We start from the raw sequence: 25,878 nt of genomic DNA, 5'->3' as shown, positions 1-25,878 counted from the left end.
TGAAGCACTTTACAGCTCTTGGCACCTCAGGAATCTGCTCCTAAGCCCACTTTAACAAGCGTTACAGGGACAAAGTCAGCTTGAGGACAATATTGTGAATATTCCTTCCACTGCTCTGCACAAGAACTGAAACAAGTAGGGAAAAGAAGAAAAATCACAAATATTTTGATGGCAAGACATCAGGGAGTGTATGACTATTCATTATTTAACAGTCTCTGTTTTTACATAAGTTTGGCCTGTTTACATTCTTCATCTCAATATTCAGGTATAAAATATTGCTCACAGTAGTTTTTCCAGAAAGGAAATGCAGCTGTTCTATCAGTGGAAAATTACATAGACTAGATTTCACATTTCCATGTGTACCATTTTCCCTGAAAGTGCTATTATACCCAGTAAAGAAATGAAAACAACTACACAATTTTTAAACAGTGACAGCCATTCAGTTTGAAACTTGATCTCCAGAATAAGTCTTTTTCCAATCAATGATAACTATTTTAAAATCAGATAAGAGTGTGAATTTTTAATATTTCCACACAAAAATTTATGCAGAAACAATATTACCTGAATATATTTGATTTAAAAACCTATTTTTCCCAAAACTGTGACATGTTTATGCCTATTCAGCCAGAAAAAAAAAAGGTTCAAAATCCACCACATAAAAAATGTAACGTCATGGTTTAACCCCAACTGGCATCTAAGTACCATGCACTCACTCAAACCTGAAGGTTTACAAGGGGTTTTTTTTTAGAATTCCTATGAATAGAAGCTGTTAAATGCAAACAACTTCCCATGGAGTTCCCAGACAGATTCATCAGTTTAACATACAGTTCCTTTTCTAAATTTTCCTTTTGCTAGCAAAACATGCTCAAGCCTTACAAAATCCACATGGAGCAGTGATGTACATTTGTATGTCTTTGAACCTTCGACACTTTCCAAATGAGAAAAGGTGTATTTAATTTATGTTCTTGATTTTGTGAGATAATTTTTAAGGGCCTAAAATAGCAATGGCCCCAATTGACTTCTGCTGCCAAATCTGTGAATCACTCTCATTGCCAATGATAAAAATAGAAAAAAGAAGGATGAAAAAAAAAAGTCTCATAAAATTCCAATTTGTCTCCCACATGCTACCTCAAGTAAAGGTGTGGGAAAAGAGCCCTTTTCAGAGGTGGTGGTTTAGCCTTACATTCACTGTGACAATCAGTTCCTTTGCTCTAAAACCTGCTCCCTAGCTCAAAACATAAAATAATGCAACATACCACGAAAGTGAATGCAGCATAACCATCTCCGGCCTTAAACTCAGATTTTAGTAAGGTGCTGCCCCTGCATTCTGACATCTCACGTGTATTACTGCCATTATCTCTCTCCTACAGCTCACTGCTCCTGGAAGCAGAGCCAAGTGCATCCCATGCATCCCCACTGATGGCTGGGGGGATTTGCAGCTGTTGTCCCAGGGCCCAGTCCCACTGGGAGATGGGGTTCACTACACTTCCACCTGTGGTGTGGACATGCTGCCTGGTCATTGCAGCTCTTGGAGAAAAACCTGTGCTCTGGGGAGTAATTCTACATTCTTTCAAGGCATGCACCTTTAGATGGGGTGCATGATTGCGTAGAAGAAGAGCAAATTTCCTCTGTCTGCTGGAAAATTTTTTGCTCCTAAACTGATTGTCATGTGGAGACATTATCCATCCACCATGGGACGTTGCTGCAAGGATGAATGGTGTGTCCCTGCCCATTCACATGCTGTTCTTGGTGCAGTGCTGGGGTTTCCAATCTAACACACTGATTTTTCTGAACACTGGCACATTTTTCATGGGATTTTAGTGCCTTTCTGCTTCCTCTTGCTGTTTGCACAGGTACAAACATTTTGAAAGACTATAGCTGGTTTTTCCAGTTTCTTGTTTTTGAAATCTCTTTTACCTTTACACTACTTAAAGCAACATCAGCATGGAAATATTTTTCTTTGGAGTCCTTTTCCTGCATTTGTTACTTGTAGGCAAGAGATAATTTATTCAAAACCTTTTCAGATTTCCTCCCTCAGGCACTCCAGATATATAAAATCAGTAGTCCAGAGTTCTGATTGCAGTGGAGTACAGCTCACAGCAGAACCCACCTGGCAATTATCTAATGCTTTAAAGACATCCTTCTGTGTCTCTTCCCTCTTCACCAGATATTAGGTCTGAATTCAAAACCAGTGCCTCTTCTCTTTAAAGCTTACACATGATCCAAGAAAGGGATTTGACTTCTGGCCAGAAAAGCAGATATTTCTATTTCCCTTATGAATTCACAGCTGGTGTTTGCCGGCATTCATCTCCTAATGCATGCAACAAACAATTTACACTTTCTGCTGGGCATTATAGTGACAAAATCTGCTTGTCCAAATCAAGATGTTCCAATCAGTTTCTGTGTAGCCATTTCTTTAATGAAATCCAATACTCAGAGAGGAGACCTGAATTACAGCCTCAGCCTCCAGTGTTGTCAGCAGCTGAGCACAGATCCCCAGTGAGCCCCAGGCTGAGTTCCCGAGGGCTCAAACAGAAGGCTCCAGGCTGAATCATGCCCTTGGGAGCCCCTGGGGTTCTAGTTTTAGTTTAAATTTTGGGAGGCTGAAAGAAGCACAAGGCAAGGGAATATTTTCCCATCAAAGCCAGAATCCTGATCATCTAACTAGTACTCTTAAATCTTTTAAATAATTATATTCTTAAACTGTTTCTGCCCTAAATTCAAAAGGCAGAAGGATTATTTTCCTTTCTACTGACTCTTGCAGATTCACATCTGGCTGCATGTATGAGCCCAGGGTAAATGGTGTTTACAGACTAGCCAAAAAGAGAAATTGTTCAAAGTGTCAGCCAACAGGGCTTGATTTTGAGCTAAACAGCACTAGTGGATGGCTGCTGCCTCAGGAACACAGGTGAGCTGCTTCAATAACACATTCCCTGGTGGATTCCTAACACCCACAAGCCTTGCAGCAATAATCATCAAGGAAAACAACAATAAAACAATGAACTACTGAGCAGGAAAATCCTTGCAGTAATGTTGAAGGTGTTACTTCTACTTCTAATGGATGAAATAATTTATGGTAATGATCCTCTTTGGGTTTTGGCTTTTTTTAAGCTGTAATCATTTCCTTCCTCTGTCCTTTCCTAAGCTCCTTCAGAGCTTCTTGACAACAAAACCTCACTGGGAAGCAACAGCAGCTTTTATTAACTGCAGCACTATGCTTTTTCCTGCCACAGTTCCACTATTTTGAAAGAAATGTCAGGCTCTGAAGCCACCAGACCATGAAAAAAGAGATAAGCAAGTCCCATTTAAATTTATACAGCCCTAATTTGGAGTGCTTTATTGAAATATTTAACTATATTTAAAAGTCTACATGTTTTTCAACTGTCAATTGTATTGCAATCCATAACATCCAAATGGAACAATATATTTTACCTGGTTAATTTCTGACAAACAGAAATGTTTACTTCTGTATTTATTTCTCAGTTTAATGACTGCTGTTTCTTTACTGACTTACATTTCAGTTTGCAATCAAGAGTAGGGTAGTGCATGATTCTCATGTGTGCTAATTCAGTGCAAAATTCAAATGTAGGTTTAAAGGGTCCATGTTATAGAAGAACAGGGACACAATCCCTGCTTCCAGGATCCTGCCCACTTAAAAAGCTAAGGGAAGAGAACAGTGAACGCAGAGAGAAAATCTCATTTACGCAGGGCTGCACAGCAAGACTGTAGCAGAGATATAAAAAGGACCACCTTTTCTATGACCTTATTTCTCATGCTACAGAGCATTCTTGGATTTTTTTTTAATTCTGTCATAAAAACAAACAAAAAAAGTCAGTAGGCAGGGTCTGTAGTTGGTGTATGATATGTGAAAAAAGACAGATTAAACTCTGTAATCCATAATCTTCTTACCATGGCCTCCAGCAGGGCCCTCAGCTCCCTCCTGCAAAGAACTCAGCTTCTGCAAATGTTGGAGGAGCACCTAAACTATTCTGTCGCTTTCCAAAATTGTCAATGACAGGTAACAAATATCACACAGAATGTGAATAAAATCATAATATTAAATTAGATTCAAGTCCTACACACACAGAAGTTCCTCAGAAACCTTATTCTGTCCTGTAACCTAATTAGCCTTATCTATGCAAGGCCAAAAATGAGAAATTACAGCAATCAGTGTTAGTGTCCCTAACCTATTTGCAGTTCTAGCCCAAAGAACTCAGTCCAAACACCACTAAATACAAATAAATACAACTTTGGCAAATGCTGCAAACTTTGCAGTTAAGCACTGGCCACAATTCCTCCCGTGTGCCCCCAGGGCTAGAGTGGTGTGCTGAACCTGTCATCTCTTGTGCTCATCTCCCTACAGATGGAGATGTTTGACTGACTGTTTCCTCTGTCTGAAGCTCTCAGAAATTATCATTATTATTAGTCAGCCCACACAGGGATTGCCAAGGAGGCTGTGCTTTTGAGATACAGGTTAACTAAATGAGCTTAATTATATTTAGAGTAGGTGTTTTTTTAAATACTGGCTGACCCTCTAAAAGCTTCTAGATTCACAGTGGAGCAGCTGCTGCAGGTGCTCCTCTGTGAGACAGACCCTTCATCCCAGGGAGGGATGCAGGGAGTGAGCACAGGTTTTGCAGCACTGAGGAGCAAAGCAAGCCCTGCAAGTCTCTGTGACCTGGGATAACTCTGCTCCAATACTATCCTTGAGGAGCACACTCGTGCCCACTCTGGCAAAGCACAGCAAGGACTGCGGTACAAGTTTGAAAACAACCATATGTCCTGAGCATACTTTTGATTCCTTCATCATCAGTGAATCTAAACAACTTGTCTTGGAAAACAAGATAGTTCTGTGCAAGAAAATCTGTTAAAATGCTGGTTTAGGCTCTAGGTAAAGACTCTTATAATTGATACTACAAATAAACTGAACAATAAAATCCACGCTTGGTGGAAAAATATCAGTGATAAGAAGTAATAAGGTAAAAATAATGACCAGCTCATCAGTTTAAAATAAGCAAGGTTCAGAATTTCGAACAGTGACTTTAAGGTAATGATCATGGAGGATTTGCACCTGCATGTGATCCTCCCAAGCAATGTTTAATATTTAATGTTTGTCTGGTGTAGACAACACAGAAATCTCAAGTCTTTGGGATAGACAATACAGAAATCCCAAGTCTTTTTGATGAAGACAATTTAGTCATACTGAGATGTGACAATCCTTACATCTTTGCGAAACCTTTCCCTCAGATTTCTTATCTGAAATACTTGATGCAGCTTGGCTTAAAATTCTTGGGTTCTCTTTCTTGAAGTTTAGATTTTAGTAAAAACATTTTACAAAAAGTTGACTAATAGGAAATTAATCTAGATATAGGCATGCACATACTCTTTTGGCAATGCCCCCTTCTTCATGACTGAGATGAGGGACTAGCAGATGAGGTCCCTTACTAGCTGCTGGAGAGGGAAGGATGATTTCATAGATGTAATTTCCTACCTGAAATTCCCATTATGATCTTTAATAGGAAGACTCCTGCGGTCCCCTCTGACCTGCAATTCATTCAGGAACCTTCACATCCCCTTCTCAGAGCACCTGCCCACCCTTCTGTTCCCCAGCCTGGCACAGAAAATCACCCATATCCAAGTCTAGCTCTTTTTATTTACCCTTACAGAATTGCAAACTAGCTCTTCCACTCTTCAAGCTTTTCCTAAATGTTAAATCTTCTTCATACAGGCTCTCATATTAATATCACCTGCAGATTTAATGAACAGACTCTGCCTTTGCTGCAGGCTGCTAAAGAGAACATTGAGAGGTACCTGGGCAGCCCATGGGGGCACTAGCATGTTACAGCCTTCCCACCCTGACAATCATTTATAATTGTTCTCTGAGACTCATTTCACAATAAGTCTCGACCTCATTTCACTTTATGGTTATCAAACTCCATTCCTCTATCTTGCTTACAAGAACTCAGGGGAGAGACTATCAAAACACTTAAGATATGTGACATCTCCTGTCTTGTTAGTGTAGAAAAATAAACAGATTTGAAGACCCATTGTTCTGGGAATATCTAATGTTGACTTTTACTCGAGTTCTTAGTGACTTTCCTGTGCTTTTCAAGCAGCTAATGTTCCCCTGTTCAAACAAAATATTTTGTAAGCATCTGGGGTCACTACAGAGCTATGTACTGAACCACTTCCATTTTCATGCTGTGTATGAGAAAACACAACTGCCATGCCCTCCAAAGTCATGAAATACCTGTCCTCAAAAAGAAAAGCTTTGCAGGTGCAGTCTGACAGCCATCTCCCTCCAGTCAGAGATGAATTCTTTGAACTTCCAATACAACATTATCAATAATGGATCTACTTGCCATTACTGTTAATTCTCTCCATTCATACCTCTCATATTTTCACACAGTGGTCCTCTTGGCCTCCCCTAGAATATTAACAACTTTCTAGCAGTGAAGAACAGGAAAATAACTAAAGACTTTGTTTCATTTTAATCAAATAAATGTCAGCTTCTAAAACAGGTTGTAGCTAGCTCTGTTAATATAATTCTTGCAATAGTAAAACACTATAAGCCTGCTATCAAAAAGAAAAAAAAGTCTTATAATTGCCTGTGCCTTTATGTCTTTCACTAGGCTGATGTTCTTCACAAGGCAAGATGATGACTTTCACAGGAATGTCTCGAATTAACAAACCCAATCCTTCAAAGAACTATGGGGTAATGCTACAAATCACAATATTCAGACTGAGTAGATAATACAGCATCCTACCAATTGCAATGGTTTTGGCCTTTAGAAAGAGGACATCCAATTGTTACAGAGGAGAACACCAGTGGCAACCAGATGAAAGGAGATCCTCACTTACATGAAGAGCAAATGGGAGAAAGTGAAGGCTAAGAAGGTGATAGCAGCCAGAGGAAAATACTGTCAGAGGAGCAAAGGACTGCAGTAATTTAGATTGGACACTGAAATAGGTTTCCAGCCAGCAGGATGGCACGGCTTTAGAAATAGCGACAGTGGGAAAGAAAACAGCTTAGGATAGAGCTTGAGAGATTTGTTACCAGTTAGATGTGTCAAGAATGTCTGTAAAAGCTGATAATAGAGAAATACTCCATGTCCACACTCCTCACACCCAACTTTCTCTCCTTAGGACATATATTTGGTTTCCATGGATTTACATTAGTTTGTACAAGCCCATGATTCAGAACAGAAAAGGATTGTTATGAAGAGCAGGTAGTATTTTTAAGTTATGTTGACAACTTAGGCCAAATTTCCACAAACTGAATTTCAGCTCTGTTAACCTCACGGAGTTTATAAAAAAAGCAAATGATGCTCTTTATCCTGAAATAGTTATTTGGCATCAGTTGGACATACTAGTTACAACCAAGCAGCTAAGTGCCTGAACACCTATTTGCATACAACTATGCCTAATTTATATCACACTGAATTTAATTAATTTGACAGTTATATCATTTGATAATATTTTTACACTACAGCTACCACTGTATTCTGCCTTTGCTCGTTACGTTTAACAACTTTTATAAATCATTCAGTATGCAAAACCGACAACTTTACCTCTTCATTACCCAGCACACAGAGGATTTTACCTTACAGCAGAACCAAAAGAACGAGCTTCAGAACAGAGGGATGAAGAGGAAGCCATGGAAATTCAAACTTCAAGAACAAACTTATTCTTCATGTTAACTGTTTCAGCGACATTTGTTTTCTAAATATATAAAAACAGTTAATGGAGATCAGATAAACTGGTTATGAGCTTAAATCATATGACAAAGTTCTTGTATTTAAATATGAGTGTGGACACATGGCCTGTACATCTCCTTTGCCAACATGGCATACTCTGCTCAACCACTTGCTCCTTACAATAGCAATTGTGTGAACATTAATCCTACCATCCTTTCAAATAACACTTTCATCTTCAGCAAAACATAACATCACTGTAGGAATGGGAGGCAAAATATGTAATGTTCTTGAATATATTTTTCTTTGTGCTACAAATAATAATAAGAATAAAGGTCCAGCCTTCAGTTGCTAAAGGGAGATGAATTAAGAACCTGCATAAACAGAATTTCTTCATGAAGTCACTAAACAAATTGCAGAAAATGTTTCTTTGGGACACATCCAAGCATTTATTTACTAATAGGCAGAAACCTGAGTGAACAAAAGCTATGAGAGGCAATCAACCTCAGCAGATGTATTTCACTGAAATCAGAATTATGCCCTCTTTTTGTGAGAAATGAGAAAAATTTTAAGGCAATAATAAAACTAGAGAAAATAACATTTCTTTTAGCAGTATTCTCCATGCAAAGAGCTAACATTGCACTTCTCAGGCTGTTGTTTAATATCAGCTGCAGTGCAAGCCTGAAACTTTATTTCCTTGCCATTTGCAATTACTCCTTCTCAGCAGTAATCAGTGAAGTATAGTCAAAGACTACCAAACACTCTTTGAGATGTTGGTATGATTTAAGTAAAAGTAAAGTGCTGATCAGCTTTTGTTTCAGTGCAACTTACAGGCTTGAAGGAATTGAACGAGGCTATATTGCTGCCTACAAAGTGTATGAGCTCATTTCTGAAATCCCCAGGTGCCTGGGAGGTGGAAGGGAAGCATCACTTCCAATATCTGAATAAACACAAGCGCGCTATTCAAGTGCATCCTGGCTCTCTCTGATGTCAGGTACCAGCCTGTGCCATGAAACACAGCAGATGCAGCCAGAGGTGAGAATTTTGTTTAAAGGGAGAACTGAAGTTAGAAACACTTGAGCTACAATTCATGGTAAAAACACAAATTCAAAGCATAATCATCATTTTATGACTAATTTCACGAGGGGAAAAAAAGGTCTTTGTATCTATACATATGTGTATTTTTATATATACAAATATACATTTTTGAGGAAAAGAAGATGCTGGAGTTTTGCTCAGACCACACTTTAAATAGTGCTGAAGGGAAGATAGGCAGTATCCCAGGGAAAAAAGGTTCTGCTGATAGAATACTGAAAGGCACATCATGTGAATGCCCATCCTCTCCCCACTTAACTGCTTTGGAGGAACATGGGTGAGTGTCAGCTGGAGGGTCAGTGCTGTAGTTTTTAGAGAAATATTTTCATATTTATCCTGCCTATTTGCCCAGGAAGATTTAAAGGGGTGCACAACATGTCTCTCACTTCTACCTAACTGCTGGAAGGGTGAGCTGGGGCTGCAGCTACAGCCAGCCCTGCCGGGAGGGCAATATCCCTGCAACACCCTGCACTGTTGGGAAGGACACACAGACAATCCCCAGTCACTTTGGAGAGGAGCGAGCTGCCCTCCCTGCGGCTGACCCCGGTTCCACGGCTCCTCTCCAAGGAATATTCCACATTGCCAGGGCAGCTGTTTTTACAGATCTGCTGTTTCTGTAATTTTTCCAGAGTGTATATGGTGGGTTTTCAATGGGATTTGAGCTGTTAATGGGCTTAGACTCCCTGGAAAATTCCAGTCCAATGTCTTGACATTTACAAAATTGATTTCGTGCCATGACTGTTTTAGTGCCCAGGGTGTTGGGGATTTTTTCCTTTTTTTTTTCTGCAGGAGAAACATGATATATGCTAAACTAGCAGAATAATTTTTATGCATTTTGCCTCATTACAGTTTGCAGGAGTGGTTGGAGCAGACCCTATACCCTGCAATGCTGTATCCAAGAGTAACAGAGCCAGGAGCTAAGAGGAATTTTACGGTCTACAATTAAAACTTCCTAACTGCTATCAATTCAGTAGGTGAAATTGCTGCTACTAAGCTCATCTCTTTCTACAAAAATTAAATCCATGCTAAGTGAGCATGGCACCTTTCTTTTGAAAAACTCATTTACTCTTCTGCGTGTTTGTTGAGACTTGTGTACCATGAAAATAGTCATTTGAAGCATTTTATTGAAATAGCCCTTTAGAACATTCAATAGAAATGCACACAGATGTACCCAGCTCAGACTGCACTCTGCTAATTATCAGGTTTTTTTCCACAAAATTGCAGATGGTGGAAACTATCCTTGTATTTTTTTACATTTTGCCTATTTGTCCAGGATGCAAACGTGATGTAAATAACATCCTTTTTTTTTTTCTTGTGACATTGTCACTATCCTTGCAGCATAAGCTTTAATCTACTTTCATTAATTAACCAAGGGACCAAATTTTCTGCCTAGTAACATGTTTGGAATTCTGTGATCAAAAAGCCATGATGACTTAAAAGATCAGAGGGAAAGCTAATAACTAACACTTCTGCATACAAACACAATTTAAAATTGCCGTAGGAAACCTCTCGTGGTAGGAAACACAAGACACCCTTTGCTCTTTTTGATTTATGCATTTGCTTTATTTCTGTCCAAGGCTGATTATTGACTCTTGTCATGTCTGGTCATCAGGGACATTTCTTAGTGGAGACAAACTAGAAAGACTTTGGAATTGAATGCCACACGTTGCAGGCAGCCTGAGGATGGGAGCCAGTGTCCACATGCATTTCAATAAATCTCCCTACAAGACAAGCCCTCCTAGGCACTAACAGCACTCAGAACTTGGGGTTTTCCCTTACAGATATTTAATTGATTGGACTTGCATAGGATGATACTGTTGATACCGATCCTCAGACTTATTGTTTCAAGCAGGTTTAAAAGTAGGTGTGTTTTCACTGACACATTTTAGTAAGTACAAATAGTTTTTAAATAATTGGTCTCCAAATAACAAATTATTTTTCAATCACTTCTTTCACATATCAGTGTCCTGATTACCAAGGTGTCAGCTCAGGCTGGTTTCTGTACGTTTACAAAAGTCTCAACTGACAGAATGAGACAACTGACACAAATTCTGAGTTTGCCTGTGCTGATCACCATTTTCTACTTGAAATGCAGTACTTAAAGGTGCTAAATTTGTTGTTTGGTTATTTACAGACTAAATCCTTCAAACCAAAGGTTAGTGCTATATATCTTGTGCAAAACACCTCTTAGCTGGCTCTCTTATTACAATTAATAAGTTGGATATGCCAACCTTCTCATCACTTGTTACTCTCCTTGTGCCAGCTGTGCCATGTGTTATACAGAAATGGTCAGGCTCTCCTGCACTTTGCCCATGGTATTTAGCCTCACACTTTATTTGTGCCATAGGCTATACAAAATATATCCTTTCCCATTCAGGTGAGCCAGAAGTGGTTCTTTAGCTTTGCACCCCCTCTTTAAATTCACTCTCCCTGACATTTCCATGTCCTTTACTACAGTTTTCACAGGGAAAATATTCTCCCTGGAACATGGTCTGAAATTTATTTTATTTTATATCTTTTCATTAAAAACTGCTGGTAGACTCAATGTAACATGATATCCAACCATGACATATGCACCACAGTAGCAATTTGTATTCCAAGAATATCCAGTAATGTCACATTTTTTCAGTAGAAAAATTCCAAGGCCAGAGGACATACTCTGTTAAACTAACTGACCAGCTCTTTCTCCTCCTAGACAAGTTCCCTTAGTCTGCAGAGCCTCTTTGTAAGTTAAATTCAAAACTAATCAATCCTATTCTGATTTGGGGCACACAAGAAAAAAAAGAAGAAATCCTCACCATTTTCTCTAGTCTGCTCTGTCCCCATCAGGAGCCACAGGGATACACACAGGGGGAGATGACAAATCCTGATCCACTGACACTAATGCTAAAATTCACTTTTTCACAGGATCATAATCTGTAATGCAGAGGTTCTGCAGGACAGAAAGTCATTTTGGCAGGACACAGTTGTTCTTCTCAAAGTACCTCTTGCACCTTTCTCACTTGCTAGCCCACTCTGAGGAGAACATCCCACCACCTCAACTCCATGCTTGTTTGTCCCTTCATTAGGTCACCTTCACCTGCAAGGGGATTTTATGGGGAAAGGCTTACAACAGACAAAAACCCCCATCCTGCCCAACGCCACCTGACCCTACATCTTCTCACGGTGTAACCCTTGCCATGAACAGTCAGCCTCCCACCTCTCTGCATCTCTCCATCTCTTTGAGGCTAACTCTGAATTTAGCTGTCTGAAACTACCATATTTGAAAAGTTGGCCCTAGAGGGAAAATATTTCAATTCAAGGTAATGCTTTAAATTCCCTTTTGGTGCATGTAAATGATTAGAAAAGGGACATTTAAAATATCATTAATAAAATCACAGAGATATCGTACAAAAAGTAAGGCAAAATCCCTTAATTAGATATTAGATTAACAACTCTTAATAAACTTACATGAAGTTAGTCAATCAATACTGTTCTCTCTCAGTATCCCCAGAGCAATTAAAATTCAGTGCTCTGCAAGATCCATTTAATGATTTGGCAAGGTCTATTTTGGAACCATGTGGACAGTATTAGCAGCAGAACTGCCTGTATACATTCTACAAGATTACTACTGAAGCAGGTTTGTGGGTCCTTCAAACAAAATTACTCACCAAGAGACCCATCTATTGCATCTCAAGTGTTAATTGTAGGTATCACCAGTGTCTTTGAGGCCACTCCATATAACTGGCATTATGTGACCAAGATCATTAGAGTATCCATCAACTTCATGATCAGCCTGATGGTGTGGATCTTGCAAAAAATGTGGCTGTGAAGATTGAAATAGGCACAACTTTGCTTGCAGATATTTTCTCAGAGGTCACAGGACTGAAACATGTCATTTTTCCTTAATAAATAGGAAAAAATAATTCACAAGCATCCTTATTTTACCTGCCCCTCCAGCAGCTGCTGTACATATACAGCAATCACTTTTCAATATCAAAGTGCTTATGGCAGAATTCAGCAGCCACACATTGGTCCTTTTTAAAGAAGTATAAAAGTTCTTGAATTTGATGTAAAGCCATAATTAAAAACAGACTAAAAGGCTAAAATAGTTTTGGTAAAAGACCTTATTCTTGTCAAGATGTGTACTTGCATAGAGTCATTTGCTCTGACTGGGTGACAGTGAATATATTTTGTAATTTTGTTGGCAGTCATTTATTTCCTAAGTACTCAGCAATTAGTAAAGAAAATACAGACTTTATGTGAAGAACATCCTACCTGTCAGCTCAGCTCACAGGAAGCCTGTGAAGCTCTATGGTGGTTTGTGACAAAGGAACACTTTCCCAGAAGCCCAAAGTCAAAAGATAATCTATATTCCATGAACCTAAACTTTAAAATTTGTTCCTCCCTATCAGGAGGACAGAATTAACAGGAAATTCACTGCCTAGAAAAAAATTAATTGGAAAACAGTGAAGTGCATGACAATCTTTTATCTACCAGTAGGAAAAAGGCTGGATGCATAATTAGTGTTGTCCATGTCCCAGTGCCACTGCAGCTCCTTCAGTTCTGGAGTAGGAAAGGAAGAGTGCCGTGGGTATGAACATTTATTTACCACAGTGATAATGGCACTGAACTGAAAAATCAGGGGAGGAACACAGAAATAGTTCATCTTCCTCCTTAATAATTTATGGGGTTGTTTGGGTTTAGGGTGCCTGTTGGGTTTGTTTTGCCCTTAAACAGCAGAAACAGTTGATGGTATCTGAAGGCTTTCTGCAGTTCTGCCTTATTAAACCTTATTAAACCGACTGAGGTCAGTGGAGAACCCAAGGCATCCCAGGACCTAACAGCTTCTAGATGCAAGGGAAGAAAGAGTCATTGGATATAAATTGGCAGCAAATCATGTTAAAATATTTCAGCGCTTAGCCTAACTTCAAGAGATAAACACAAACGGTGATTTCCTGATGTTTGACGCAAGACACCAGCCACAAAGTATTTCAGAACTTTTGGTTCTGCAAACTAAGCTTGTAAAATAATCTAGAGAATCACACATAATCATTTTGTGCTTTGTCAGGCTCATTTGAGTACTATTTTCATAAAGGAAGCATTTTCCAAAGGGGCTGTTGTCCTAGTTCTAAAATGAACTGAAAAATGGCTTATTTTTGTCTAATGCCTATAGCCTGATTTAAATAGGAACACAGTCCAGGTCTATCAAGTGAGAACAGGGAATATACCAAATGCAACAGCATTAGACATATGGCAAAACTAGAAATTAATTCATCGTTTTGAAACCAGAGGAAAATGGTTCCTCTTATAGGCAGAAACAACATCCAAACTGTCCCTGTAAGGACTGGGTTTGTTGGACTCTTGGAGCTTTGTTTCTTTAGCTGATTCAAACTCCAAGACCCACGGGTCCAGCTTCTCTGGTTTCATCTGTACTCTATCCACTCTATCCCTTGAGCATTATATCCCTTCAGCCCACACTCTGTGTAATCCAGCAAGAGCACTGTGATTTTGTTACTTTGAAAGCTCTGTGTTTTCAGTAAAACACAGTCTTTCTTCAAGGAATAAAAGTACAGAAGGACTTTCCTTAGGATCCAACACATCAGACCAAAGAAGATATTTTAAATAATAAAGATCTAAGATTGCTGTGCACACAGCTAGGATTCCTTCATCAGAGCAGCAGTATAACAACCTAGAAATATAAATACAAAAACTAAAATATACTGTGTGAGTTGTATACAGTCATAAAACATAAACCACAATCCAGACATTATTTTCCATTACATTCAAATCACTCTTACAGAGAGATATAAATTGAACCATAATTTGGAAGCTAAGATGATAGAAGCTTTTTCTCCTGTTTCAGGTAAAAGTGTGATCAATCTCTGCTAGCTATCTTTGTATATTCCCCAGATTTACTCATGTAAAAAAATATGGCCATTTAACTTCAGGAAATATCTCACAATTTTTCACCTCTGTTTAAAACAAATGTTTTAGGACCTGGATGTTTTCCTCCACTCTGTGCTCAATGTCTTCCCTAACAGACCTGGAATCTCCACTGAGATCATAAAAGTATTAAGAACACCAGCACCACGTGAGTATCCGTACAAGCCATACAAGCAGTAATAATTTATATGACCTTCTCTGCTGCTGATACTCTTAGCTCAGTTCTTGCCCTGCTCTTTCCCTTCTCTGCAGGGAACATCAGAAGTTATTCATCTCCAACAAGTTAAAAAAAAAACCTTGAGCTTGCCTCAAATGCATCAGGGGATCTGTGGAAGTTTGTCACAGATTATGTGTCGATGTAGGCACTGTTACTTAGAGGGTACATTATTGATAAAAGCTAAATATTTCATCTTTCTGCACTGTCTCTAAACAAAACTGGCATTTACTTACCAGAAGGCTGAAAGTTCAGCCTTTTCAATATTATAACAAGGAAACACTTTGGCAATTTCTCTCTGAAGAAAGCAGCTACCAGGCCTCTGCAGCTGTAGCCAAAGAAAGTTTCTCACTGTTCATTCCCTTCCCAAGGAGGGATCTGAAGCTCCAGAGGGGTCCCCAGCAGCTGTGCCCTGTGTCAGGCTCCACACAGAGCACAAGGGACACCAAGGGGGAGGAGGGACAGCTTCAATTCTACATCTCTAGCACTCTTATAGGCCAAGTCAAACCCATCCTATTAGCTGCATGCAGGTGTTTCTGAGTGTTTGTGCTTTAATTATTCATAACATCAGCTTCATATTTTATGGATTATTCTGCATCAGTGCTGGTATTTGCCTCATGCATTATGCATGAACCTGAATCTGTTCTGATGGGAGGCACAAAAGACACAAAGCATGTCTCTCACCTGTATGCTTCTGATTAGAAGAGAGCATTTGTAACCCTCAGCCTGAATTGAATCCCAAATGTGTCCTCCTTTGTCCCATAACTGCACATCCCCTGATGAACAAAATATATCTTTTTACTCCTCTCTCTCACTCAAACTCTCCTAATTTTACTTCTTAGCCAATGTCAGCTTATAAAAAACCCATTTCCCTTATAAAATGTACATTTTTCTGAGTGCTGGTTCAGAAGTACAGTATACTAAAAATCATAGCAAAGGCCACTTTTAAAGTAATATCTCTGAATGAACCAAAGTCATCCAGTCTAAAGTCTCTAAACACAGTACATTGCAGTTTATTCCAACAGGCATCAAGAAGACATGGGGTTAACCTCTTCTCTGCATGCTAATGCACCTTACTGTTTAAAAGATGTGACAAATTACTCAGAATTTTGAGGAAAAATCCAAGTAAAAGTTATTGTAGGGTTTTTTAATTGCCCATTGTTTCATTGTGTTTCACACCTTGTTAGCAAGGCAGGATTCCTTTCCTCTTTTTTTCAACATAACTAAATGACAGACTGTCTTTCCCACAGGGCCCCAACTTTTAAAAAATCAGACATTATCAAAGTTGTCCTGGTCAAGGAGGAAACGGATTTGTGGCACAAGGAATACTCAGGTTGGATGGGGAGACAATCCTGCAGAGGGATGTGGGCTGGCACTGGTCCCACTCAGGCTGGCACCTGGGAAAGGGCTGTGCCACCTCCTCTCATCTGCCCCCAGGGAACCTCCATCAGCCCAGTCCCACACAGGAGGGCCTTTCCTTTTCCCTTGAAATCTAACTTTCCACTAAAATTGTCAATACAGCTCTAGCAAAGGACAACCCAGGAAAGAGTTCTTCAATCATAGAGGAATATTTTAAGAAAAATGGACCAAAATTATGTAAATAGATTTAAATAGCTTCCTACACCCAGAGCACTGAGTTTTGAGCATGGAAAAGAGTTTGAAGCTAATTATAACCAACTGGCAACAGCCCTGGGTGCAAGCAGACAATAATCAGGCTCCTGCATTCGAAACACTATGAGTGTTCAACATGGAGAGAGAACTCTGATTTGGGTGTTATTCTTCCCCATTGCTTTCAGCAGGACCCTTAGCTGCCTGTACTGAGGTGCCTGACAGGTTTTCTTCACTATCTTAGCTAGTCTCCAGCTGGTGTCTGCAAACCATGAGGAAATTATGTCACTCAACAAATTTCAGACCCTATTTTTAATCCAATTTAAATAAACTAAACCTTACCTGCCTTCTCTGCTATGTCCCCTTATTTGTCAGGTTGAAATGAATCTCAACATAGTTTCATCAAATCATAATTTTTTTCCCAATTGCACTTAGGAAACAAAAAAAAGTTAAAAATAAATCTGTGCTTCCACTCGTGGAAGCCTTGCCTGAACAGCCTCCTTTTGTGCTGTCACCCTTCTGTTAGCAAATGTGCAGTCTTGCTCTGATGGTGGCAGAGGTTTGCACCAGTCTCCACCAAAGACAGACCTCTCCTCTGCAAAGCCCCATTTGGAGCTCCCTGCTGGCAACACCTGAAGACACACACTGCTCTCCAGCCTTCCAAGGCGACTCTGCTCTTCCCTCACTGAACTGTGTCACAATTTCTTTCCACCCCTGTGCTCTGCAGTGTTGGGATATCCCCACCCTACTGGTTTTGACTTTGAGCTGCCAGATCCTATTTTGATCTGTAATCTTCCCTTCTATCATTTTGCACTGTGCTTTGTCAGGATTCCAGACATTCCCCCATCCAGGCAACTTTGAGTCCGAAACCCCTACACAAGTGGCCACGATGTTCTCAATAAGCCTCCTCATGTGGAGGAGGTCTGTTGCACACACAATTTAATAGAGACTTCATCATTTTGACAGGCCTGGTTTAAAACACATCCAAATCTCTTCAGCAAAACTTTCAGATGAATTGGGAAGATTTATGCATAAACTCAAAAGTCAACACGTTTAAGTATTTTGTGTAGTAGGTTCCAATAGTGGTTTGCAGGTAAGGAAAGGTTTTAAGCAGAGACTTTTAGGGAGAACATTACATCTTCTACATTGCAAAATCTAGGATCCTGATAAATAAACCTTCTCCAAGAATATATGAATTGGATATTTTTATCCCTCAGTTTTTTTAATGGCTGAGAAAGGTGCTAAATGCCAGCAGATAGCTGAGAATGATGCTGGTAAAAAGGACACTTAAGGAAACAACTTTTGCTATGTTTCATCTCCTTCTTAAACCTGAGCACTTCCCATAACACAGACATAGAATGTAAAAGGAGCAAGGGAGACTTGGGGTAAACAAACATCTTTGTTTTGAGGTGTTCACCTCACCCAGTGGTTGCTTATGGCCAAACTCAGCAGAATGCTCACACACACAACCTTCTATAGCATCCAGCAGTGGTTTCATAAGCTGCCATTTAACTCTTGCTAACCCGTCCAAAAGAAACTCTTTAATAAAAGGAGGTGTTTTAGGAAAGGTGCCTGTGACTCCCCCATCACTTAGAAAGGGTCATATTGAGGGGTTTTGTAGCAATGCTGATGTGCAGGGAAAGCTTGTGCTTGACTTTTTACTTTTCTACAACAATACTCTTCCCTCAGTCCCTCATTAGACAGTAGATCTTCATTTATATAATTGCATGAGGTAAGAATAGTTTCGGCAGCACCAATTATGACATTTTAGTTAGCTGGCCAAATGTTCCCAATCCTGGTTTTTACCTAATTAATATATTTTGAGGTTTGAGCAGTATCCTCATTACCATACAAATGTTTCTAATAGTGCAAACTTCAAAAGCAGGTTGAAGAGAAAGAAAAGACTGTCACAGAGCTCAGTAGGTTTAGAATGAATATTGTACTCCTGATATCAGAAGCATCAGGCATCTGCCTTTCCAGATAACATGAACTGGTTCTCAGCCCTTCTGTATCCAACTAAGATAAGGCAAGGAGTAAATATCCTACATTTGGATTTATAGAGCACTTTCTATCTCTAAAGTGCTTTGCAGGCATTAACCACATAATCATTAAATATTGATATTTGCATGATTAATGCTTTGTTGTTACATTATATGAGAAGAAAGATACAAATGTTGGGAGAAGTTATTTGCCTTGGAAGCAAGCCACCAAGTTGTGCGTAACAACTCTGTACCTTGTGTTTCAGATATGCTCCTAATAAAAACCTGGCAGCTTTAGAAGGAGAACTATGGACATAGTGATCCTGGTGCAACATCCTCAAGTTCACTTCTTCCTGTAGCAATAATTTGTTTTAAATTAAAACTTTCTGTCTAGATGGACCATTTCCCACAGCCAGCGTTCTTTCAGGATTTATGCAGCACTAACCTGATGCATCTCAGGTCAGCATCCTGGTTTGGGAATTTTACGGCCCCCATCAGCATCACATCTGTAATGTTTCCTTTTCTACAGTAAAGGGAAAGGACAACAACTGCCAACAAGATATTCTTCTTCTGAGTTTAAAAACGTCTTGCATGTTCTATTTTGTGACTTCAGAGATAACTTTTTTAGTCCATTGACTACAGAGGAGAGAAATAAACACATAAATTTCTTCATTTTACTTATAAGTTTCTAACTTATTTCTTAACAAAGACAAAACTTAGCTGCACCAAGTAAACAAGGTATAAGGAGCAGAGCCTCAGCTGTTATAATTTAGAACTTTGAGAGAGTTATTCCAATTTACCACAGCTGAGGATAGAGTCCCAGAGGGTCTCCTGGATATTTATTTCTTTATATCACATCTCTATTAGGCCAGAAAGTTCCTGGTTTTCATTAATACACTTCCCACAAGAGTTACACAAAGGTAAAAAATGAAACCCAAAAAGATTCTTTCTAATCAGGTTGACCTGCTTTATCCAGCATCTTTCCCCTCCTTTTAATATTCTCCTAAGACTCAGTGTATGAAGAGCCCATTTAAGCTAATCATGACTTGAAGAAAAGCAACTGAAGTTTTTTTTTAATTTAGCATTTAAAATTCCTTGGAAAGTTTGTTCATTGTAAAATACAAGTGATTGTGCTGGTATGTTTAATACCTAGCCAGAAAAAAAATTTCCTTCTACTTCTCAATGACTTTATAATCGATTCTGAAAGTAGGAAGAACTCAAGACTGCAGCCAAGTGAAGAAAGAGTACAAATCCACAGCTTATACCAGGTGATTGAGCATTCCTATCAGAAGTGACTGACACTTTTTGCTGCACTCAATCTGCAAACAGCTTGGTGCCTTACCCAGCCCAGAGCTTGCTCTTCCCTGGGGAAGCTCAGAGGTGGCTTACTTTGGGGCTGTGCACATGGGAAGCCACAGCCTGCAGGAGGCCCTGCTGCATGAGCAATACATGAGCACTAAAGATGGCTCTTGCATTATTGCTTAGATGAACTCTCTTGCTTCGGTTTTTATGCATCATCCAAATTCTGGCTAGAGGTAATAGACACACTTTTATTTTTATGATAAACCATAAAAATGTGTCACAGCTAGTAGACAGCTAGACATAGCCACTAAAATAATGCAGCAGGGGGATGGTAGCCAAGATACACCAGCTCTGTGCCATATTACTCATTATTACAAATACCCTCTGATGTCAACACCTCACACTTTTTTCCTTTTTCTCTTAGCTTTGAACAGGCAGGATGGCAAGTGGCTTATCAGCAAACTACAAACTTCCTGCACTGCTGGAGAGGTGTTGGCTGGTATAAATAGCAGGGGCTTGATGAGCAACACCAAAAGTCTCTGCTCTGTGCCGTGAGGAGACAAGCAGTAAACGTGTCCAGTGAGTAACTCGCTCCAGTGAGCACTTTCCTGGTTTTTCAAGCATTATCAAGCAGAAAGGAGTGCTCAAGATTACCTGAGGTCAGAATAGAAACACTGCTCACCCACACCAGGCAGCTGCACAGAATGAGGCCTGGACTATACTGAAGGAGCAGTCCAGGTATGTAACATTCTCTGAGACACACACAGCCTAATAGCCAGTCTCCACTGACTTAACAGTGCAGGCTGCTGGATGCATTCTCTCCACCTCTGTCTTTTCAGGGCAATGGAGCGCTTGCAATGACATTTTTATATTTATATATTATTGTTAAGTAACACAGGGTTCTCAGGCTCCACTACTGTACATGGAAGGCCTACTCTGGACAAGGGCTATGATCTGTCCCAGCTCTCCCAGCGTGGTTTGGCTCTGTGATGATGCCCATCGGGAACTGGCCTAGATTGTATTTACAAACATTGGTGCCAGTTTTGCATTTCACAAGGAGATTTCTGAATGCAAACCAAGATCCCAACAGTGACAAGCTCATTCTACACCCAGGGAGCTCTGAAGGATGCAGAGCAGCACTTCTCTCCTGTGCAATCACCACCAGCCAAACAACTATTATTATTATTATATTATTATTATTGTTATTCAGAGTCACAGCATCAATTTCTCAACAAAACATGTGTCATTATAGCTTGCTCCAATCTTGGCACCACCACATGGTGCTGATGTTATTTCTGGCCTGATAACAAGGGCCAAGGACAGCTGCAGCACAATTCCTGATCTTGGTGATACCAGTCAGCTGGAATGTGAGATGGAAGGAGATACCCACAAGCAAACAGCAGAAACTGAAAAGAACAGAAAAGCCCATCCTCTCATATTTTGGGGGCAGAGAGTTGGCAGGACCAGTGAAAACAGGTATGTATATTACCACATAACAATTTAAGGAAAATACAGAATTTGTGAGAGTTTCCCTCTAGGAGTTGTGGCAGACTCTCATTCATGCCCCTGAGAGCAGGACTGGTCTACAAGTGTGCTCACACTGACTCCCTGTGAAGTACTGCAGCCAACCAAGGTTAGCAGGACCCCCTTCACAATATACTCATGTTGGAACAGCCTGTAAAAGGAATGTGAAATGGTTTTTAACGGGCAATTGTGTTTTTTATTCTTTAGCCTTTGGTAGGGCTTTGAAATTCTTTTTTTTTTTTTTATGCATTGAGAGCAAGTTAGAGGAGCAGGCTTTGGAAAGACTATCTTGAAGCACAGTTTCCCTTCCCAGAGAGAAATGTAAGAAGAGAAAGTAGCAGTTTGTTAAATCTTGATGTTGAACCATTCCTTTATGGCCTCAGAACCCTACACTGGTCAAGACTGCAGGAGATATTTTTCTAACCCATGTCAGATACACCCAGCATGTAAATCATCCTTAGAGCACAGAGAGTTAAGGAGACAATAGATGGCAGGAGAAGAAGGGCAGCAGTACAGCAAAGTTTAGTTGCACAAGGAATATTATATAAAATGTGCCTTATATTAAAGCCAACCTGCTCCACTTAGAATATAGTTCTAAACTTCCAGGGTCTTGTTTTGATCTACAGTCATTAGCATCCATCATTAAAATTCATTATTTACAAATATGCATGTTCTAAAAGCAAGACATTTTTATATGTGAAGGGAAATCAAATATTTTATCATGGCAGAGTGTTTGTATTGGTTATCTGAGTCTGGCTTTCCATTGCAGCTTTATCCTGTTACCATGTTTCAGCACAGTGTGGTTGTAATTTTCGCAGCACACCACATAATCAGACATCCCAGCTGTGGGAAGCTGTTACATTGCTACAGATTTACCCTGTGACTCTCCACAAAGACTCGGGAGTGCAATGCCAGGATTTGTTCTACCCAACTGCTCTGTTTGACAAGGATGAGGCTTGTGTGACATGTGAGCTCAATAGAGAGGTTTTAGCAAAAAGGTTCCTTATTTATATTTTTTATTTTGCCTTGGATTGAAACATTGCTTGGGGGCTCAAATATTTTAACAATTTTTTTCATTCTGGCCACTGTTTTTATGCTTACTTATGAAGAAATTAAAACTAAAAAGTATCTTTTATCTTTTGACATCTCAAAAAAAACCCCACCCACAATTTTCCTAGAAAAAAATTGGTTGGGGAAAAATAGCCTAATTTCCCTAAAACTATTGAAACCAGTTGATGTTTTTACCATCCCAGTGATTACATAAAGTTCTTTAAAGCAGGTTTTATCTGGACACAACAGACTCAGTATTTTGTCTACTCCCTAAACAGCATTTTAAACTGCATTCCGCAATCTGTCATCCTTTTCAATTTTATAGATTTTTAAATGTTGTTTTTTAGAATTTTTCTTTCACAGCTTCTTTGCATTGGGCCTCCACTATAGTATTTACTGCTTACTGGAAATAAGAAGGAACATCAAATAAAGGTAAAATAAAACCCTAATATTTAACATTTCTCATAAACTGACTCAAGATGAACATCTCTGACTGCAGGCATAGTGAAGCACTACATCATTAGGACCTCATTTTGAAGACCTTTGGTGTTTAATATTTAAATCTCAGTAAAATAAATTATGTTTATATATGCCAGAGCAATTATCCCATCAAACAGAGGTGCTTTCACACAGCTCAAGTATATGTAACAGTGGTAGGCTTTTCATATTTTTAATACAGTTGGAATAATTTATTTTAGTAGCTATTCAACAGGAAAGAAACACTTCATGCTGCCATTTCCAACATCCTTAAAGTATTATTTTTAAAACCACCTAAAGAATTCAAAAGCGGGGGCACAATTCTCTGTTGATTACATTTTATAAGTTGTTATAAATTTTTTATAAAAAGGAATTGCTTGCTATTAAATACTCCAGGGTTTTAAAGTTATTTCTATAGAGCTATTTTTAATTTATACACACACACACAAAAATAGCTACATTAAAGGACGCAGCAAAGTCACCCAATTGAAAGTTAGCACATGCCAGAATTAGAGAGGCCCAAGAAATCTTCCCTCTGTCATTTCTGTGGGCAACTTCTCTGCTGCAAGCAGCTCCACAAACCCAGGATACCACTGAAGAGCTAGAAATTGGACCAAAAACGCTGGGGCAAGAGTTAAGGTTCAGTGGGCAAACTTAAATCTCACAACTTCTAATTTTGGAGGGCAGGATGGAAAATCCATTAGCTCTCAGTTTGGAATATTGTGAGAAATTAATAAACAATCAGATAACACTATTAACATTTTATTTCCCCAGCTATTTCCTTCAGTTCAGCTGTCGCCACTGCCACTGGGGGATGTCACAGATGTTGGGGGCACAGGAAGGGTATGGGTGGGATGGGGACTCAGCAGCTCCCTTCAAACTGGGATTGCTGCTCTGCACTGTGTGTTTTATGTAGCATTGCAGTTTTATTGCTGCTACTTAGGCTAAATTAAGTTTTAGCTCTTCAGAGAGTTTCATATTCATATATTAATTAGGGTAGATACCATAATTTTCCTGGGGAATAGAAGAATGTGGAAGAGAAACAGCAACTTGTAAGAGCCTATAACCCAGTTAACTGGAATACACGGGAGAAAGAACTGTGGCTTTTCTGTAAACCCAGGGGCTTCCAGTTAAATATCAAACACCTTCTGTGAAAGTCAAAGACATTTGACATAGTTTATAAAATTTTTAAAAGTTTTCTGTACTAGAAAAGGGCTGGGCAACCTCTGTCAGCAGGACGTTTTCTGCATGTATTAACTTCACTCCAAAAATTTGTGAGCAAGTTTCCACATTCCACACCAACAGTTCCATGCTCTTGCAGAGGAACAAAAAAGTCCAGACTGAAAATCAGCTCCATGAAAACCATCTCCAGCTGGATGTCCCACCACGCAGAGCATGCCAAGACCTGGCACAGCAGTCAGGTTGCAGCTAACATGTACCATGACTGTAATTAGATTAAAATCAACATGAAGGGGAACTCAATTCAGCTGCACATAGTTGAATCCTTAGCAAAGTGCCTGATCACATACTCCACACCAAGGAAGAGCACAGTGCAGTCTTGAGAAAAGAGAAGTCAGACCCTTAGTTTGAAGATATGTATAAGATTAAGAGGGCAGAAAATATATCCTTCTTCCATTGTTTTCCCTTTTTTCCTCTTTCCTTTTCTTTGTTTTTTCTCTTTTTTTTTCCCCTGTTGTTTTGCCTTTGCTGTTCTAATTTATGGTGTTCTGCAGAAGACAAAAGCCCAGAACTCGGTACGCTGGCACCACGCCTGGAAAAGTGACATATTGCACATATATTTTTCATACATTTTCAAAAATATCCATGGGATGGTTTTTGTGCATGAATTACTGTGCGTGTTTGGCAGAGCAACATCCCTGCCTTCATTCTGGGCAACTACACAATGACATTTTGCCTCCAGCTCCTGCTGAAGCTTCCACAGAAAGAGACTCCTTCAGAAAAGCATCCCTTGCTCAGAGCAGCTCTGGAGGACTATTCTGGTAACTGTCAGCAAGTGCTTGAGAAGAAGCAGTGGGAATGTGGGACTTTATAATAGAGAGGGGCCTGATATGCAGCAAAAAGCAAGAGTAGCTATCAGGGCATGGCTCAAATCACAGGCAGAGCCACCAAACAATACATTCCATGGATTCAGAGTTTCTCATCTGAGAATTGTCTTATTTTATCCTTATTCCTAATCTGCCTTGAAGAGCTAGCATGAAGAAAGACTTCTCAAATAAAAGCTGCATCTAATCTCTATCCCCCAAACAAAAGATTTTTAAACAAATCAACTAAAATCCCGTTGGATTTGAACACGAATTATCTTTACAATGAGCCTAGGCAATTTTTCTTCACAGCTCTGTTTTTTTCCTACCTGCGCTCCTGTTATCCGAACACCTCTCATGCTGAATCCAAAGATGCTGCATTTTTGGGCAGCTCCATGAGGTTTTCCACATGCAGCACTGACACTTCTCTGCATCTCCATGGGCTCCCCCTTGGAGCTGCCCAAGCTGGACTGGGCCATGAAGAGGGTTCAGTGGGTGAGCAGACACCTCATGCAGAGGACTCATAGGAAGGTGGGAAATAATAATTGTTTATTATTTCCACACAGCAATTCAGAGCTCACATTTTATACCTGCAATTTTGATGTAGTGAGTACAAAAAGTAAGTTAAAATCCAGCAGCACAAACATTTTGGAATTTCTAAGACTCAAATTTCTGTTCTTTGAAAGTCTGAAAACACATTCTCCTGGAAAAAGGCTCTCTATAGTTTTCTTTGCTCAGTCTTCCTTCAATTCACACTTCAGATGCCAAAGTTCTACATATAACCCTCTAATTTCATTTAAGAGCCAAGATTAATATTATTAAGGATGTTTCACCCAATGGTGAAACTGAAAGTTGCCATAAGGTACCTGAAGGTGGAACCAGTGCTGTAGCACAGTCCATGAAGATCTAGTGAAGTGTAATTTTATCTATATAATGCCAATGGCATTTCCTCCAGAATCCAGGATTTT

The sequence above is a fragment of the Corvus hawaiiensis genome, chromosome 16, assembly GCF_020740725.1.
Source record: "Corvus hawaiiensis isolate bCorHaw1 chromosome 16, bCorHaw1.pri.cur, whole genome shotgun sequence".
NCBI lineage: Eukaryota > Metazoa > Chordata > Aves > Passeriformes > Corvidae > Corvus > Corvus hawaiiensis.
Note: the sequence above shows the minus strand (reverse complement) of the source record.